Genomic DNA, 13960 nt, shown 5'->3' with positions numbered 1-13960 from the left:
ACACCCTTCTCCTCTTTACTGGGGTGACATCTATCAAACCTTGCACATACATTCTCTTCTCTTCCCAGTTTATGTTCTCCCAAAAGCATTGAAAAATCTTCTCCCTGTCTGCCTCATACAGAGCAGAGCTTCTCGAGAGCCTGAGAGGAGGGGGGAGTTGTTTGTTTTTGACGGACAGTTTGAGGGTCCAATGGAGTTAGGAGTTTTCGTCAGAGGCGCTTTTTAATACTTTTCATATGTTATTATTAAAAAAAAAATTACACAGATGTAGAGGGGGTTCAATAGCGTTGATTTATGAAAAAAACAAAAAAAACTGAAAAAGGAGTTAGCTGGTCCCGGCTGGACACTGACGATATGCTCTATAAGCTATATATTTTTTCCCGACAAAAAACGAGCTCATATTGTGCCATGCTGAGCTTGTAGATCGGCTATTTTCGCTATGAATACAGGTGTGCCTTGAGACTTTGACTTGTCTGTTGGTGTTGGGCACAAAAAGTGTGAAAAGCTGTGGAATAGACACAGTGGGGAACCATATATGTGGTATACTGTCTATACCACCGTGCTGTATAGTAGTAGGCTACACTGGTTCTCAACGTTGGGTTCTGAGCCCACCAGGGGTCCAATAAATGAACCCTTACCAAATGCATAAATGGAAAGTATAGACTGGGTCCCAGAGATGACAAATTGTATCAATGGGGGTCTGTGGCCTAATGCATATCAAACTGGAGGTCCTTGAAATGGAAAAAGGTTTAAGAATCAGTGGTATAGAATATCTGCCATAATCTGCAAGAAACCCCATTGGTTTTAGTGCAAAGTTTGAAGGCAAGACACCAGACTGCTCCTCAGGGGAATTTAGGTGTTCACTGTCTTAATGACCGCATTCAGTGTCTTGGAATCAATACAGTTCCTTTATCTTTGCAACACCAAACCCATTCCTAAATGTAAACATTTTCTTATGTGGGCAACCCCATGTGTAGTGGTAGTACACTGCCACCTGGTGTCCAAAATACACCTCCTTGGTGTTACAAGAACTATTGCTGCACTATTATCGTAACAAACAGTGCAGAAATCAGTGCTACTGTACATGTAAAATATTAAGCTTTTAGTTAAAAGCTTAATATTTGTATCTAATTCCTGTTCTTCAAATCTCACTTAATGATCAGAAAGAGTGTTTTCTTTTGAATAATCAGAGGTGACATCATCATCAGTAGATCATGCCTCTATATTTTTTCATTTCTCCTGAACATTCCTTCAACAAATCCTGAACAGAAATCATCAATTTTGACACTTGCTTTTCACTGCAAATTTTGATCTGTACAATGATGACTCCTCTATTCAAAAGATTCTTCATCTGGCGTGGGTCTAGAATCTGTATGCTGTAATTATGAGGGAAACATTTAGCAGCTGGTGATGACATGGGGTACTAAACACAACTAGCTGTTCTGTGGTAAAATGTATCACTGGTAAATTCCATCATAAAGGGGTCACTAAATGTTACTGCTGCAATGGCGCCCTGGTACAACTTCCACTGCAAATACAGAGTACATAAATTGCCTCAATATTATTTAGATTCATTAAGTGACATGTTAAGTTGAGAAAAAACAGAATCCAACCGTGTGCACAAAGGAGATAAAATGTCTAAAAAAGCATGCTGAAGGTGCTTCTAGGATCTAGGATCAGGAGGAATGCAGGCTTAAAAATAAGAGGAGATCCGAGCACTTAAAAAAGTTGAGGAGACTGTCGTAAATTGGCCATGATCAGACAGGAAAAAACACTATTCCCTAACTATTCCCTAAGTGCAAGAAGAACAAGGATCCAGTTTGAAAGAGGGTTTGTCCACAGAAATGTATTTATTTCCATAGACGTTGACATCTGCATTGCCAATCACAGAGTGTACTTAGATCACAACTACATTGTATTTTATACAGAAAGACATTTCACATAGGACCACCTCCTTGTCCTCCTCCTTGACCACTCATAAACAAACCAGATCCAGAAACAACAGGCCCCTTGGCCAGCCCCTTCTCAGTCACACAATCTGTCTTGGTTTAAACACAGAACATTTATCTATTAAACTGCACTTTTACACAAGCTCATAATATGAAATCCTTGTTTAACATGTTATTAGCTTCAATATAAGACCACACACATATGTATTCCACCTTGTATGAAATAGATGATTTAGACAAAAAGAGATGATACTTTGAACAGGTCTAATCATAGCAACTGGTTGTGTCAGCTGTTTCTTGTGACTCTGCTCCAAGACCCCCCCTCTCCGTTACTTTCTGTGACCCACCACACTGTTGTTGTTGTCATCAGCTGGTGGTCAGCTAATTCCAGCCAAGCCCACCCCCTACTCATCACCTGGCACTCAGCTGTTACTCTGTCATTCTTGAATATGTTTGTCATTCTGCTGTCTCATCCTTTTGACTCCAAAATGTCACAGCTTCATTTGCAAATTCTCATACTAAATGATAGTATTAATTTAGACTTCCTAAATCATGTTTAATAGATGCTTTAAGTCCTGGATATACCATAAGACCATTTATGGTCTTCAGTTCTCGCCCTGTTGAAGACCGTAACTGGTCGAAACATGTTGTCATTTTAACTCCATATCCCTTCCACTTTTTTGAGTGCTCGGATCTCCTCTTTGACATGTTAAGTTATTGTTTGTAAAAGTTCACACCATCAGACAAACTCACTTAAGCCAAACATGGTTCAGAGTCATATCAGCGATCTGGTTTTGAACAAAGAGCCTCCAAAGCAACACTTGCAGACAAAATATTATTGTCACTGATAAATCTATCAACTCTTAATAACCTTGCTACCTAATGTATGTGATTACAACATGTAGATTGTAGGTGTAGGACAACTTGACTCCTGAGCCCTGTTCCAGGTCCAGGACATGGAATCTTTGCCCATGTTGTTCTGCAAAAAGCTTCAATCTCCACTCCACTGGAACCTGAAGGACATCTCTTAGTTGTGACTTGTGATGATTGTAGACTTATGACTGAATTGTAGAAAAGTGTGTTCCTTCCTGTGCATCTGTCTAGTGTCTCTTTCCCTCCGTCTCAGGCAATTTGCTAAATGTGTGCATGTGTCTGTATTTAGGTGCCAAATGTGTCAAATATATAAAATAATAAAAATGCCAAACTGAACGCCTGAGCTGCCATTAGAAGTTATGTTCTTAAATATTCGGTTTAAAGGGATATTTCACTTTAAAAAAAACTTGGGTCATTTTATCGTCTACTCAGGCTTTTGTGAGCCCCCCAGACCGTTTTTAAGTTGCTTGATTCAGTATTTAGATATTCAATATGCATTTTATCAGACACGCCCCCTTCCTATACAAACCCATTATAGCTTCAAACTCCATTTCTAACATGTTAGATTCATCAAAAACACCCGTCCTTGGTTCTGGTGACTCACCCTGCCATCCTAATACGCGAGGGGGCCGTGTTTTTTCGAATACTTTTTTCATTTATAGAGAACTGATGTCAGTCATCACATTTGGGCATAACCCCATAAAACATCTTAAACCGAATATTGTCATTACACAGAACCGGGAAAGTCAAGAATAAAAGGAAAATGGTGTCATTTTGCAGGGTGGGTATCACAGGAATACTGAAGAAGGGCACAAATGCAGATGACCAAGACTGAGCCGGTGCGGTTCAGTGATTTAACACACAAAATGACATATGAAAATTAAAACACAGAGTGTCCGTTTGTGGCTAAGGGCAATTTTTTTACTTTGCCTTAAAAAATACAGCTGTAAACTAACATGTAAGTCTATTGGACATTGTATTGTGTTGTCACATCCAGTGCTGCTTTGAGCTCTGGATCAGCCGCTGTCCATGGTGCTGAAGCGCCGCAGCTTCAAAACCTCCCAAGTCAAACTAAGGATTCAGTCAAGCCTGGAGGCTCCTTGATAAGGGGTTTGAGTTCGATTGCTTAGTTTTTATCCTGCTCACTGCCTACTGATACTTTGACACACTTCAAAACATACAGGCCATTGATTAGCTGTGACAAGGAAGCAGACATATTTTCTCACTTAACAGACAGAACAAAAACTTGGGACAGGTGGGTCAGGTTAAAGGTTGCTTTTTATTGACTGGAACACAGCCACAGATTGGGAAGCTTCCAAAAAGACAAAAGGTTTGGAACAAAGCCTAGTGTCATCCTAGCCTGGGATCCAGCCTGCTTCGCTACGTTCGGCAGACTTTTTTTTCTCTCTTCGCTTCTCAGTCTGGAAAGCACCCCATCTCCAAGGGAGGCGGGACACCGTGGTTTCTGATTGGTCTCTGTGGTGCGGGGCGGAACAAAAAAAACCAGTGTGATCGTTGTGATTCGTCATTCGTTTGAACAACATCCAATCAGCAACGACGTTGCCTAACGTAACATATGTAGTTCCAGTGTAGTTCTGCTAAATGAGTCAATAGGGTGCTTTCCAGACTGAGAAGCGAAGAGAGAAAAAAAAGTCCGCCGAACGTAGCGAAGCAGGCTGGATACCAGGCTAGTGTCATCCCCCCAAAAACTACAATTCTTTCAAATGGGCACTTCTTTTTTTTAACAGGCTTCTAGACCTTTGCCCACCAACAGTGTAAATGACAGCTTTACAGTTTCTAGAACATGGACTGAAACCTCACCCAAATAAAAAGTGCAAATTAACAAGAGTCATTACAAATTAAACATTCTTTCAAAAAACACAGCATGGGGAAAGGCAAAGGATTGTAACACCGGCAGTATCATGTTAAGGTGCCCACAAGCATCTGAATTCAGAACTTTCCATCTTATGAAGACTACCTCTGTCTTTTTTTAGATGCATGACTTCACACAGCAGCGACTGGCATTTAAAAAAGACACAGGCAAGTCTCTTCCCTCTCACTGAACAAGGGCCTCTACCAATAAAACCCATTCTTCTCATCCATTTTCAATCATCAGTTGCCACTGAAGGCACTCCTCTAAATCCAGATTCTCAAACTACGAAAACTATTCCAAATGCACAAACTAAGTAGTATTAACATACACACAAAAGGCACAACAGACAAATTCACACATGTTCACAGGCAGTGATGTTTGTCTGATCTCAATAAAAGTTCAGAAAACAGTAGAAATATTAAAATTCCAGTGCTAAGTAATCACATTAAGGGCTTGGGCGAGCTTGTATCGAACATGCATCGAAAAGAGGACTCACTGAGCATGTGTAGATGTCACAGACACACACGCAAGCAAATAACGCTTTGTTGGCAAGTTGTGGGTGTGCTCTGTGTAACAATGTGTGCTACAGTATATAGTGCAAAGTGTCTGCAGATGTAGTATGTGTGTACAGAACATTCTGCAATGCCTGGGGATGTCTGTGTGTGAGCTCTCAACAGTAATTTGGTTTCTATCGTGGTTAAGTATTCTACCTGTTGGGGATGTCTAACTGTGGCAGAGTGCCACCGCAGAGAAACGGACTTCGCCCTTCTCCCGTTCCATAAATTCGCGACACACAGCAGCAGCATCCTGGAGGGGAAGAAAAGGAAAACGGTTGTGCAAAGTTTGGCAAGATCACTGTGGTCCTTTTTGTGCCCAAGGCACACCAATGGACATGTAAAAGAATTCAAGGCACACCTGTATTCATACGTGTGCAAAATAGCCTCTAGAACACATTTCTTAACTCTGTAAACTTTTATTTACCAATGCCAAAGTTTAACATCATATGCCCCATTTAATACAGTCATATATTTTAATCATAATAATATCTGCCATTTTCAGTACTTGTGAAAATAAAAATAACAATAAAAGAGTAAATAAAATGTAACCTACAATGACATGCCCAATATAGGGACAACAGGTTTAAAAGTGGTTCTACGTTTGTCTGTAGAGGTACAGAATTAGGAAAAGAGGGCACACAAGTACATTTGAATTCATAACGTTGTATAGCTTCATATATTGCAATAAGGTATGGTTGTCAAAATCCCAAGGCTGATCTCGCAGCACACGGGTTTGCTGTCACACGAGTGCGTTTGGGAACCCCTGGTCTACCCTAGTTCAAGTTGGTAACCCATCAAGTCACATTCTTCATGCAAACAAAACTGTGCCAATAAAGTGACTATTACTGTAGTTCTGATTTTCATCTTCAGAGAACAGGGCTGCGTTTGGCTTTATAACCAAGTCCTTGCAATAAGTAATTTCACTCAAAGCTGTAAGAATAGCAACAGAAACATGACCATAGTTATTACCTTAATGAAGGAATCATCTGTGGTGGCTCCATGCTTCACTGCCCCATCCATTCTCCCATCTAAAAAAAAAAGAAGGAAAACGCACATTGCAACTGAAATACTAAGCAAGGCTATACACACACACACACACACACACACACACACACACACACACACACACACACACACACACACACACACACACACACACACACACACACACACACACACACACACACACACACACACACACACACACACACACACACACACACACACACACACACACACACACAAGTGTACTGTATGCAGTCTGTTGCACAACACAGCAGATGCTTAGAACCCTTTTCTTGCACTATTTTTGCTTAAGCTATGATCTCACCATGGATGATTATGGTAGTTGTACACTATATTTACAGTATATGAATATACTACCTTGACGAGTTCACAAAATGTGAAGAAATACAGCTTGAAATAATTGTATAACCCATTTGTACAAAGTCTTAAGCTCAACCACTGAAACCCTACAGTATATACACTTCATTGACTGGGGTCCTCTGGGACTATCCTTCCGAAGTCGTTTTTCCATCTACACCAAAATAAGCAATTAGCACAATATGTAAAATTATGATTTTTTATTGTTGTAAAGCCGTTTCTGCTGTTTCACATACAAAACTAGAAAAAGTGCTCCTCGGAGCACAGGTCTCCGCCAGGTCAGGTACGTTATTCTGGCCTCCTGGTGGCGCTATAATAGGCCAATGTGAAAAGGGTGCCATTTATTCTTAGGTCTTTCATGGCAATCAGACACTGCATTTTGTTCCAAAAATGTGTTTTGCTACATTAGACCTGCAGTTTAAAATTGTTCACAGGTTGCACTACTCAAATGCCAAACTTCATAGAATATTTCCGTCCCTGTCACCAATATGTGAGAAATGTGAATCTGAGGAGGCCACTCTGGCACACAGCTATATGCTATGTCCTATAATTCTAACATATTGGACTAAGGTCTTTAACACCATCTCCACTATACTCTTACTACAAATTACCCCAGATTCCCAAACTATAATTTTCAACAATTCTTTGACCCTGAGGGGCCTTCCCCCGGCCCACAGATGTTTCTTAAACTTCTGTCTCATGTCCGCCAAAAAATGTATTCTACTATGTTGGAAGGGTAAGGAAGGTCCCAGTGTCAAAATGTGGCTTGCCGACCTTGTCAATACTCTCGAGGTAGAGAGGATCCGGTACTTGCGACTGGATCAGACAGATAGGTTTGACCTTATATGGCAACCCCTGGTTCAACACCTGGAGGAAAACGCCAATGCAAACAACTAACACCGAGCAACGGGAGCCGTCTCCCCCCCCGCCGCCGCCGCCCCCACCCTAGGATCCCGGGGTCTTGTTTCTATTTACGTTCTGTTTTATTTATTTTTTCTATTTTTTCCTGTTTTCTTTGAATTTTATTCATTTAAGGTTATTTTACTACATGTATGTCTCATGTTATGTTTCGTGTTTGGTGCCTTATCCGCCCTTATTTCCAGCACTACGGTGGGAGTGAATACTATAGTTCTGAATATAGAAACATTTTGCCAGCATGTTGGGTTCTCCACTGAATTGTGTAAGATGCAGCAATGTGTACCCCCATGCTCCCACCCCCAGTCTATTTCTTCTCACCATGTGTCGTGTCTTATATGTATATAAAAAGAAAAAACCTTAAGGTGTATCACAAGAATTGCTACATTCTGTGTCCCCACAATGTAAAGCTGTAAAAGTGTATCACCTTAATAAAAAACAAATATTTAAAAAAAAAAGACCTGCTGGTGGCGCTATAACAGGCCAATGTGAAAAGGGTGGCATTTCTTCCTCGGCCTAGTGGGAATGTGCGTGTGAAATTTCACGGAAATCGAAAGCTGCGTGCATAGTTTGAGGCTTTTTGTTCAAAACGGACCAATCGTGCAAACTTTGGAAGCCAACCATAGGCAATGAGGATGGAATATGGGAAATCGGTGTTGATCACATGACTATAAAGATACTGTGTACCGATTTGCATGACGTTTGGATAAATGTAAAAAAATGGGTTTTGCACAAATCGGCCTCCTGGTGGCGCTATAACAGGCCCATGTGAGTGTCCAGGGAGTGTGTGTGCACAGTTTCGGAGCGACCGGGCCAACGGTGCCGGAGATTAGCTGCTAACACACAGACAGGACGGACACACGGACACACACACGGACGGACGGAGGGTAAAACATACTCTCTCGCCATGCCTTCGGCCTGGCGGAGACAATTATGGTGTTTTGGTACTATCGTTCAAAACCTATGTTTCTGCTATTCTGCATACAGCCAACCAGTTGAAGAAATCACAGATTGAGGCTTTAACCTTTGCTTTTATGAAATATATAAGACCATTGGAGTTTGGAAGAGTATGGAAGATGCTTCTGAACATGTAATCTACTGCTGGTTTGACCAATTCAAATACTCAATTTGAATTCAAATAATAATATCTTAAAGCTGCACCATGTAACTTTCCTGTTCTACCCCGGAGTTGAACCAAGGTCTCCTGCGCAGCTGCTGACATTTTTACCACTGAGCTAATAGAGCCTGCCTGCTTGCTCAGGGGAGAAATTGAATTTTGACCATCAGGTCAAACTTTGTGTCAAATGGATCATCTCAAAGGTCGTGTCAAACTTAGACACAGGATCTAAAGGTCTCAAAAGTGCAGGGCAGCTACCAGCCCAATTGTACAAGATGTATTAACATACTCTACCATACAGATTGGACAAAATAACATTTTATTCACTAAAGACATTTCATAATAGAGCTTTAATATTCATCATTACTGGAAGGCTCGACTTGTTGCTTATTTGGATCTACAAGATCACAACGCATTGCATAGGAACGCGTTGTGGGCTTGTAGTGTAGATAGTCTATTTTTGATGCACACAACTAATTATAAATCATCCTTTAGAGAAAGCCAAGAGTTAGAGGAAAAACATGCTGGATCCCATGGAATCCAAATGGCTGAAGTCAGTCATGGCGACTGAGAAAGCCGATCTACAAGCTGACAACTGAGCTTGAGGATCTACCATTTTCTTTGTCAGAGTTGACGATATAGTAATCTCAAGCAAACAAGAGGTTACCTATTTGGCCTGTATTCTTTACAACAAACTGACAGGTGAAAAACAAATGGAATTAAAAGTGATCAAGAAAGTCAATCAAAGAACAAGATTTGTGTGCAGAATTTCCTCTTTTGTCAACAAAAGTGCTCTCAAGACTCTAGCTGGAGCCCTCCTTCAATGCCATTTTGATTATGCTTGCGGCTCTTGGTTCCCCAACATATCAATGTTACTACCTCTCAAAACAAACTGATACTACCTTAAGCCAATGACCCACCTAATTCCAACACACTTTGCTAGTTTGGGATGGCTCAGGGTAGAAGACCGGATTAAGCAAATATCAATAGGATTGGTATTTAAGATAGTCAAGGGACAGTGCCCTCAATACCGGTCTAACTTCTCCAAACCCACAACACTAGAGGGATCGACGCAACAAATTATGAGCTTGTAAATTGACAATTCTTGCTAGATGATGATGGATTGCATTGATGTGGAAAACAAAAAACACCCGTGGTATCCTTTAATTTTCACTCGCACTCATTCAAGGGCTATATTCAAGAAACCTCTTATCTCCATATTCTAACTTTTTGTGTCAAATTGTGGTAAATTAACACCCTACTTGATCATACTACAGAGTCACAGAAAAGAATCAAAAGTAGCAGATCCACAAACTCGCAACACAGGTGAATTAGGCGAGTATGAATAAACACTATTTTATGTGATAATGTGCACAGTGCACACTATATCATTTTATTTAAGTATTTAAAAGAGCACAAAGTAAGTTTCTTACTCTGTAGTCTGTATTATGGATGAAGACAGTACCCAGTCAACTGTGCTCTTTAGATACAGCAATAAAATGATCGAAAAAGAAGAGATCAGAAAGTGTGTGATGTCTACTTTCACTTTCCCGAACTGATTAGTTACAAAGACCGCAATAAATCTGTGTGACCTCTCCTTGTTCGATATACTCCTTGGCCTCTTCTCTCCTCGCATGGTTTTGACCATAGACACACACGGGCTGACACGGGCGCCTACAAATTCACGCCCACTTTTGACACAGCGCCGCTCCTCGAGGTCCTTTAGAACGATGAACTGCAGCTCTCAATGCAATCTTTATGAGAGGCATTGTAAAATACTGTAATTTCACTGGTTAACTACTGAGGCTGTAGCAAATTTTTTTGTGTTCTAATAAAGTGTCCCATTTGTTTGATTTGTCCTTTTTAATGTGACATACCTGCCATCTCAATATACAACCCACAATATACTATAATATTCTCCATCAGTGTCTCAAAGTTCTAGCATCTGAAATCTAAGGTTTAAGTGGTCGCATGGTATATACGTCACGGACGCATCCCATGAGGTTTTCAATACCCAGATACGTTTGTGTCTCTCATGTATCATTTTTATAGGCTATTTATTTTGGACAATTATCCGAACAGCATCTCACAAGACTATTTGTATATTAATACTAACCTGGAGTATTCACTAAGTAGTTGAAAATGTCGGGATATGTCACTCCTCCATTTAGTTGGGTTATTTCCCCAACTTTCATTTCAGTTCGATTCAGGCAAGTTAATACAACAACGGTAAACCCACACGTTTTAATTTGTCATTTAATTTGTCCGTGGTGGGTAGAAAATTAATATAAGCCCATGAGATGTTCAAAATATAGAAATATGAACAAAGTCAGTCGGGATTGGGATGAGAATTCCCCACTTCAGAGTGGACGCTCGGCACTCGTAAAGACAGTGATGTCACTGAAATGCGACTACTGTGTCTGTCTGCCGTCTACCCTCTGCTGTGTTAACATTATGGGTAACACATAAAAGTGGCAAATTAAATGTGAAACACATCAACTATTAAGAAAACAAGAAGATATGTTGACAAAGACACTGCATACATTTGGAAACATATTTTTATTTAAATCAATATCGTCTCCAGTTAATGTAGGATAATTTTAAAAGTAGGCTAACTCTCATATCCTCTCATAGGGAATGTATTGGCAGCTGCAGTACATCGTTCTAACGGACCTCGACTGGAGGCGCTGTATCAAAAGTGGGCGTGAAATTTGCAGTTCCCGTGTTGGTCTATGCATCCTCAGTGAGAGGAACTGAGATGCAAGGAAAAGATGCAAGTGAAGGAAAGGAGGATACAATTAAGAGACATGGGTTTGGGTCAAAGTGTTACCTCTGTCTGTCTGTGTGACTGTCTGTCTGTCAGTCTGTCTGTCAGTCTATGAACGGGGGCAATAAGCAGACAGATAATGAGCTGTCGATCAACATTCAGTGATGTGGTCTGAACACAGAGCCAAGCAAGGTGAGAGGGACGAGGGCGTAGGAGGAAGAGATACAAGGAGAACATATTTTATAGTATAAGTAAACCAGTCAGTTAACTGGTCGATAGAGAGATAGATAGAGAGCTGATGGAGGAGGAGGAGAGAGGTGGTTAAGAGGAGGGATTAAGGAACAAATCAAGAGATTTGAAATGTGGGACGTATAGAAGAGGCAGGACACAGAGCAGTCCGCAGAGAAGACACAAAAGACACAAAAGACTGAGACTCTTGACACACACACACAATCCCCCAAAAAACAACCCTGGACACAATGACGGATAGCAGAGCCTTCTGAAGTTCCTGCAGGAGCTGTGATTAATGTGAGCGATTTACAATGACAACCGGCCTTCCGTCACATTCCCTCGTCACAACTTCTACAAAGCTTCTTTTGACAAGCTATGACGACAACAGTAAAAGCATTGGTTCTCAAAGAGGGGTATGGGGGGGGGGGGGTTCCAGCTAGGGGGGTCCCCAGTAAAAGTAGCTAACATAGCATCACAATCATTTTAACCTTTTATACGTTAGCTATTCAAAGATAACAGATATACAAGCTCATTTAAGCGAGGCACCAAGTGCTGCTATGAGCTTCTAGATATGCTATTTTTCAAAAATCTTGGACATTTTAAACACAAATCTTTGCTTTTGGGGGTCCCAGGCGCGAGCGGCCTTTTTGCATGTAGTTGAAGCGCAAGGGGGCGGGGGGCGGGGGGCGGGTGGGGAGACAGTCAGCGCACTGAAGTCAAGGCACAGACTACTGTGTTGTTGACGGACAACGGATGCACGCTTATGAGAAACAACACAAATAAAACCTGGCAAAACAGTTGCGTGCATTAGCGCAAGATGAGGATAAAGGAAACATTCAGTCTAAATGTCCAGTAATTCGCAACTACTACTACTACTTTTGTATTTGAAACTTTACATTTCTCTAAATATTACAAACTTTCAGGACAGCGTAATACAAATATAATTTTTGAAAAGGCTACTATAGGCTACAGTGAAGTCGGACTGAATGACTGAAACGTTTTTTCTTTTTTAACTCTCTTGGTGATTATCTGGCACAGTAGTTGTGAATTAGCAAACAGGACATTAGACTGAATGTTTCCTTTATCCTCATCTTGCGCTAATGCACGCAACTGTTTTGCCAGGTTTTATTTTTGTTGTTTCTCATAAGCGTGCATCCGTTGTCTGTCAACAACACAGTAGTCTGTGCCTTGACTTCAGTGCGCTGACTCTGTCCCCACCCGCCCCCTTGCGCTTCAACTACATGCAAAAAGGCCGCTCGCGTCCCAGGCACAACACATTTTCTAATAGGGGTCCGAGGCGTCGCCTTTTACAAAGAGAAATGTTTTACATTCATTATCTCAGTTTATTACACGGCTTGGTTGAATGCTCGATTCTGATTGGTCAATCATCGGTCAATATTTCTGGATAATGACCGATGAGCTCAATAACGGACTGCTGTGTAATCAGAGACTCATATCAACCTGCGCTGCTTGGTTTTATGCTTTATCCAACATGACAGCCATGTAAACAAACAAACAATGTAATTTACAACTAAACGTTGCTCTCAAGAATGTTTTTGAAAACATTTGAAGTGAGAAATAGACGATGCAATGACCGAAAAGTCATTCTATTTGATCCTCTACACTTCCTTGTTTATCGTGGCGCAACAACGGGGGAATACCAAAACACTCGCCCCAAAACACAGTCGCCCCGGGGCAAATACAGCGGTATTACAGGCAAATCCAGCGGTATATAGAATGGGGGTGAGTGTGTCTTCCCATTACCTTATGGAATACTGTCATTTGTTTTCCGAGGCGAACTTGTCCGCCCAGCCCAATACTTATGGAATACTTTCATTGCCGTAAGCAAGGAAGTACGTTTTGTTGTTACTTTTGAGTCAATTTATTTATTTATGTATTAAGTAGCCGTGTAATAAGCGGGATGATGTATGGGGATGTAGTCATTATTGAAATTTAACCTTTCAATAATGACTTCAGGGTGACTTCAGGGTGATAATGCACCTCGGCTCCGCCTCGGTGCATTATCACCCTGTCGGGCCCATACATTATCCCTTGCTCAATGGCTCCTCATGGTCTAAACGAAGAGTTTGACATCAAACCATTCTTGTAACTTGTCTTGTCTTTTTAATATTGCGCTTTGTCTTTATTATGTATAGCTGACTGTGTATGACTCTCTGTATAGTTCAGGGAGCTTTGCTTTTATACATAGTGGACAGGTATTTTGTATGGGGCATGGACACTTGATATCTGTGGGTATGTGTGTGTATATATATATATTATTTTAATGATAAAACA

Source organism: Gymnoscopelus braueri (genome assembly GCF_963280865.1).
Source record: "Gymnoscopelus braueri genome assembly, chromosome: 1".
Taxonomy (NCBI): Eukaryota; Metazoa; Chordata; class Actinopteri; order Myctophiformes; family Myctophidae; genus Gymnoscopelus; species Gymnoscopelus braueri.
Note: the sequence above shows the minus strand (reverse complement) of the source record.